Genomic DNA, 6288 nt, shown 5'->3' with positions numbered 1-6288 from the left:
GCAATTGATCTGGGGTAGGCATCAGAGTGGGAATGTTTTCAACACCCCCTGGGTAATTTTAATGAACTTTTAGGATTAAAATTACTGACACACCCCACCTGGCCTCTGGATAATGCGGGTCCAAGTGTCCTCGGTCCTGGCAGGACTGCCCCAATAGACGAGGCCCTGAGGGTGTGAAGGCGCCCCTCCCACGCCAACACTCTGGGTCCCCGCCCGCAAAGACCCTTGTCTAAGTCCGGGCGGCGCAGGCAGCGGCTTCGCGGGGGTGGGCGTGCCCATTCGCGCACCGCGGCTGCCCCCTGCTGGACAGCGCCGGCCGCGCCAGCTGCCTCCGCGGCCCGCTTCTCCCAGCCAGCTGAGGGGTTGGGGGAAACCGGAGGATAGGGTCCTGGAGAGAGGTCCCCAAACCCTCAGCTCTGCGCCCTCCTGCTATGCCCCAGCCCCCTCTCTGCTCCCGGCCATCTCGGGCCTGGGTGATCACAGCCGTCCTTTCCTCAGTGGTATCCTGGCAGTGGGGCCATGGAGAGAATGAGGAAGAGACCCGGGGAGGTGCCTTCAGTCCTCCCCCTTATAATATTTCTGTGTTTCTGTGTCTGATACCCAAACCTGATTGGAACTTTCCAAGGGCAAGGATCAGGAGCCTGGAATCAATGAATGAATGGAGACCTCTCCTGCCGGCTCCATCGGAGGCCCACCCTCCTCAGGCTCCATCACACCCAGGAGCTGAGTCCCCTGCTCAGAGAAGTGATTCCTGGGGCAAAGGAGAGAATACAAATAATTACAAACATTATTAAAGCATTTACTAACTGCCAAATGTATATTCTGTTCCAAGTGCTTTACATGTTCATTTAACCCTCCCAACAAAACGGTTATTTATCCCCAGTTTATAGACAAGAGAAGTAAGGCACAGAGAGGTTAAGTAACTTGCCCAGAGTCACACAGCTGGGAAGTCCAGAGCTGGGTTTCTACCTAGGAGTCAGCTCCAGAGGCCACATGTTAACCACACTTCCCGCTCAAGGAAAGAGGATATTGGTGAGAACCTGGGTCTGCTCCGGACTCGGATCCCCTAGGTCCCCCTGCGGGACACTTTCCCAGGAGGGGCCAGGCCCAGATTCTCTGTCCATTCGGCAGTTCCAGCGCTGCAGCTTCTTTCACTTCCTTCTTAATTTTTCTGACAAGAACAGATGCCGCGGCAGCTGACAACCAGCCTGTCGGTGTGAACAGGAAGACAGACGCAACCCTTGTTTGTCTGAGGAGAAAATGGAATTGGACAAGTAGGCAGCTGAGCTTCGGGAGACCCAGAGGATTCCAGGACCCAGACAGGGACCAGGGACGGGGACAGGACTGGGAATCCGAGATGCCCACAGACCCTCATGACCAGCCCCTGCCTCTAGTGCACGCTGTCTCCTCCCTCTCTTCTTTCTTTCCTTTCCTCCTTCCTTCTCTCCTCCCTCCCCTCCTTCCAGACGTTCTTTCATGAATTATAACAAATGTAGCACACTAATGCAAAGTGTTAATAATAGGGTGTATATGGGAAAACACACACGCTAATGTAAACTATGGATGACAATTAATAGTGCAATTATAATATTATTTCATCAACTGTAACAAAGGTACCACACTAATGCAAAGTGTTAATAATAATGGTGGGGTATGTGGGAATGCTGTATTTTCTATATGACTTTTCTGTAAACCTGCAACTTCTCTAATTAAAAAAAAATCTTAATGTAGTATATACATACGACAGAATGTTAGTCAGCCATAAAAAGGAATGACGTTCTGATTCATATGCAACAACATGGATGAACTTTGAAGACATCATGTTTAGTGAAATAAGCCAGACACAAAAGGACAATATTGTATGTTCTCACTGATATGAAAAAATTAGAAGGAGCAAATTCATGGCATCAGAAACTAGAATACAAGTTACTACAGTTGGGGTGGGGGCAGGGAATTGGGAATTAATGTTTAATTGGTACAGTTTGTGTTTGGAGTGATGAAAAAGCTTTGGTAATAAATGGTGTTGATGGTAACACAACATTGTGAATGTAATTAGCAGCACTGAATTATACTGAATGTAGTTAAAAGGGGAAATTTCAAGATGTATATATGTCATAAATAAAAATTTTTTTAAAAAAATAAAAATTAAAAAAAAAAAACATAGGACTATACAACACAAAGAGTGAACCCTAATGTATACAATGGTCTATAGTTAATAGTACAATTATAGTAATATTCTTTCATCAATTTTAACAAAGTTACCACACTAATGCAAAGTGTTAATAATAGGGAAAACTGTGAAAGGGGTATATATGGGAACTTATTTTCTGCATGATTTTTCTTTAAACCTACAACTTCTCTAATTTAAAAAAAAGGTGGGGGAGAGATGAAGTCACATCTGCAGAGCTGGTATGTTTGTGTGCTGAGGTAACCTTTGTCAGTGTTTCTCGTTGAGTGTACTTGACTTTGTGTGTCTGTACATGTCTCCGTGTGTGCCTAGGCAACTGTGTTTTGTGTCTCTGTGCTTTGTGTAGTTGTGGCTCACACATCTGTTTGTAGTGTTTTATGTATCTGCATGGGCATGTCTATTTCTAGGGACCACCCAGGTGGGAGCTGGTGTGGGGTGGGAGACCCAGTGTGTTTGTGTCTGTGCCTGAGTGTGGTTGCGTCTCTGCGAGAGGAGCTCTCTGCATTGTGTGTCACTGTGTGCATCTGAGCACTGAAGGGACCACTGGCCTCCTTGATGCTGCCGATGTCTCTGCTAGGTGTGTCGGGGGGGACTGTGTGCTTATATATCTGTGTATGCAAGGACCTGAGTGTCTGTGTGTCTGTCCAGGTGTGAATGCATCTGTTCCACTGTGTCTCAGCTGCGTAGCAGCAGGGATCATTGTGAGTGTAGATTTATGTGTGAGTGGGTGTGGGCTTGTGCATGTCAGTGTGTGCCCTTTTCTGTGTGCTGATACATGTGCTTCAGTACATCAGTGTGTTCGTTGAGGGTCAGTGTGCATCTGTGTCACGGTTGCACTGCACCCTTTGCCGAGCCAGCCTGGTGTGCCTCCCAGGGCCTGCCTCTCATTCACTAAAGAGCCTGACCCTCACCAGTTTCCTCTTGGGCCATCTCAGCCATGAAACACACCTGGGTCAAAGGCCTGCACCTGACAAGCATCCCTGCACCAACGCTCCTAGAAGCCAGGAGGGGGCCCAGGGCACACACATGTGCACACACACACAGCAGCCGAGGAGCAGATGTTGTCCCTGTCAAGACCTGCCCTTGGCAGTGGCAGAAAAGCTGGCCAGGGAGGTGGGAGCCCTGGCCTTGAGTCCGACTCCAGCTCTGAGAAGCTTCCTGTATGACCAAGGTGCTGCTCCCCACCCCCACCCCGTGCCCCCACCCCAGCCTCTGATGTCTCCTGGACTCTGCTCAGGAGCGGCCTGCAGTCCCCCGCTGCCCCAGATCTCCCCCTCTCAGAGGCTCCACAGAAGTGACTTCCACCATAAGCCCTCCAGCCCCTGGAGGCAGACCCCATACTCTCATCTGTAAAATAGGGTAATGATAGTGCTCCGTAAATATCTGCCATGGGGGTCCATCGACAGTACCAAATTCAAAGGAAGTCACATGCTTTATCATCTCCAGTATTAACTGTTGAGCACCCATGTGGTGCTGTGCTTCACCCATATGTTTTCGTGTAATCTCCATTAAAAAGCTTCCTAGGAGACTCCAATCCCTTTGCACACCCCCTGCATACATGGTCTCAGAGGCCAGAGCACCAATTCCAAATTCCATGGCCCCCCACAATCCAGTCCAAAGCAATTTCTCCAGCTGTATCTCCCGTCCTCTCCTCTCCTGTACCCTCCTTCCGGCCCCTTCTCCATGCTGTTCCCTCAGCTCGGAGGCCTCCCACCCCTCACATCCAGGAAAATACTACTCACCTTGTAAGACCCAGCAAACGTTGCTTCCTCTGGGAAGTCTTCACTGCTGCCCTGCCACCTCCTCCAGGAAGCCTCCCCTGACTTCCCCAGAATTGACACCTTCAGCCTGAGCTGTGCAGCTCTCCCAGCCACCCTGGATCGTTGTTAGTTCTTTCAGGTCCAGGTCCCCTTGAGAATAAGGCAGGGTCTGATTTCCCTCTGAATCCCCAGCCTGGCACACAGTAGGTGCTCAGGAAATGTTGGCTGAGCATGTAATGCTTGACCAGCTCAAGGGGTGCAAGGAGGCGGCGCACCTTCTGTTCTCTGCGGGTCTCCCCAACCTCACGGCGGGGACACCTCTGCTCTGCCTCCTGGTTTTTTCATAAAGTCAGGGAGCTTGGTCCACCGCAGACCGTGTAACATTGCCCTGGATCCCGAGGAGCATGGCAGGAGATTTCCTGGAGTAGGAGCACACTTCCGCCTGTGGCCGGACTCTTCCCTTTTCCCCAGACCGGAAGTCCATCCCTGAATCCCTACAGCTACTCAGGGTGAGGGCCCCCACCCCAAAGCTACTGCTACTACCCTCAGAAGGGGCCGCCCTCAGAAGGGATCCGGTGGAGGAGGCATGGCAGGGGAGGAGGAGAGAAGCAAAGAAAGGGGATGACAGAGAAAGGAGTGGGAGGAAAGTGGGGAGAGGGACGGCCAAGGAGAGAAAGGAGGCTGATGATTTGTTTCTTTTGGTGTTTTTGCAGGCTGTTACCTCCCCCTAGTTAACAGTTGCTGGCCACGTTCAGCCCCCAGCCCCATCTAATTACCGTGATTAGCGCCGAGCGAGCTGCTGCATTTATGACTCTCCAAACCAAAAAAATAATTAAAGCAATTACTGTCATTAACACTCTGCCCTCTTCACCACCTTCTCTGAGATTGAGCTGTGAACAGGCCCCGGGGAGCCATGCTTGGACCCAGGCACTTCTCCCCTCCCCCTTCCGCCCTCTCCCCACCACTGTCATGTCTAGGAACAACAGCTTGAACAGGACAAACCACCAGTGAGGTGGGGAAGTGACAAGGAAAGCCCTCAGAGGGACCCTAGTGGACACTCTACACAGAAAGGGCTGCCAGACTCCTGGAAAACTGCACAGGAAGGGTCAGCCCCCAAACCTATCTATGGCAAAGTTTTCTTTCTCAGCCACTTCCACCTTCCCATCCACCACTCCCCAGGCAGGAGCCCCAAGGCTCAGTCACTCCTGAGACATGGTCTTGTCCCTTTGTGACTCCTCAGTGTCCAGCACTCCAGCTCCACAAGGCAGGACCTGAAGCCCTGTTCTCTGGCTCCCCAATCTCAGATCACATTCCAGCCCAGGGCCCTGCCACCACCCAGCTGAGTGGCCTGGTCACCCAGCATCTCAGAGCTTCAGTTTACTTGTCAGTAGGCTTTGAGATGTCCATGGAATATCTCTTTTGCATAGGTCACATCAAAGATTAAATGAGATAATTAACACGAAGCACCTAAAGCAATGCCTGGCACATAGTAGGACCTCACTAACTGGTGGCTCTCTTCAACTCTCTTCCAAGCAGAGAATGACTAGGGTAGAGCAGAAGGGCTTGCCGAGGAGGCTGGGGAGGGGGGCCAGCTTCAAGCTGTGATGATTTTGTGAGCCACAGTGCCTGGAGCCTGGATTATTGCAATAGCCTCCTATCTGATCTCCCTGCTTCTGTCCAACCAACCCCACCCCCACCCCATTGAGTGTATTCTCAACAGAGAAGCCAAAGTGAATCATTTCAAACATAAGTCAGATCACGTCACTCTTCTGCACAAAATCCTGCAATGGGTAACACCACTCCCCCCTCCCACCCTCACCCCACCCAATCTGACTCAAGGGAAACGCCAAAGTCCTTACAAGACCTCCAAGGCCCTGCCTGCTCCGTTCTGGCTACCTGTTCCAGTTTGCTAATGCTTCCATTATGCAAAATACCAGAGATGGATTGGCTTTTATAAGGAAGATTTATTTGGTTACAAATTTGCAGTCTGAAGGCAATGAAAATGTCCAAATTAAGGCATCAACACAAGTATACCTCCAGCAATGGAAGGCCAATGGAGTCCGGAAAACCTCTGTTAGCTGGGAAGGCACATGGCTGGTGTCTGCTGATCCCGCGTTGTGTTCCAGCTCCTCCCTCAGCTCCTGTGCATTCTTCAAAATGTTGCTCTTGGGGTGTTTTGTCCTCTCTTAGCTTCTCCAGAGGAAACACTGGACTGGCATCCCCAAAGTATCAGCAAAAGTCTGTTTTCAGTGGCCTTCTCCAAAATGTCTCTCTGAGCTGCTCTCCAAAATGTCACTCTCAGCTGCTCTGAGGTCCTTCTGTTTGTGAGCTCTTTTATAG

At 50.6% G+C, this 6288-nt stretch overlaps 1 long non-coding RNA gene across 1 annotated transcript; it reads right to left on the bottom strand.

Annotated features, from left to right (window-relative positions):
• Nucleotides 1–223: 223 nt before the first annotated feature.
• LOC119519864 lies at nucleotides 224–4528 on the bottom strand. Its single transcript, XR_005214104.1, has 3 exons — nucleotides 3931–4528; nucleotides 1041–1249; nucleotides 224–751 (listed from the first exon to the last, which is right to left on the bottom strand). It is a non-coding gene; the product is annotated as an uncharacterized LOC119519864 (long non-coding RNA).
• Between the last annotated feature and the right edge of the window lie 1760 nt (nucleotides 4529–6288).

Source organism: Choloepus didactylus, chromosome 2, assembly GCF_015220235.1.
Source record: "Choloepus didactylus isolate mChoDid1 chromosome 2, mChoDid1.pri, whole genome shotgun sequence".
In the NCBI taxonomy this organism is placed as follows: Eukaryota; Metazoa; Chordata; class Mammalia; order Pilosa; family Megalonychidae; genus Choloepus; species Choloepus didactylus.
The sequence above is the reverse complement of the archived record's forward strand: the minus strand, read 5'-3'. Positions and strand labels throughout refer to the sequence as shown.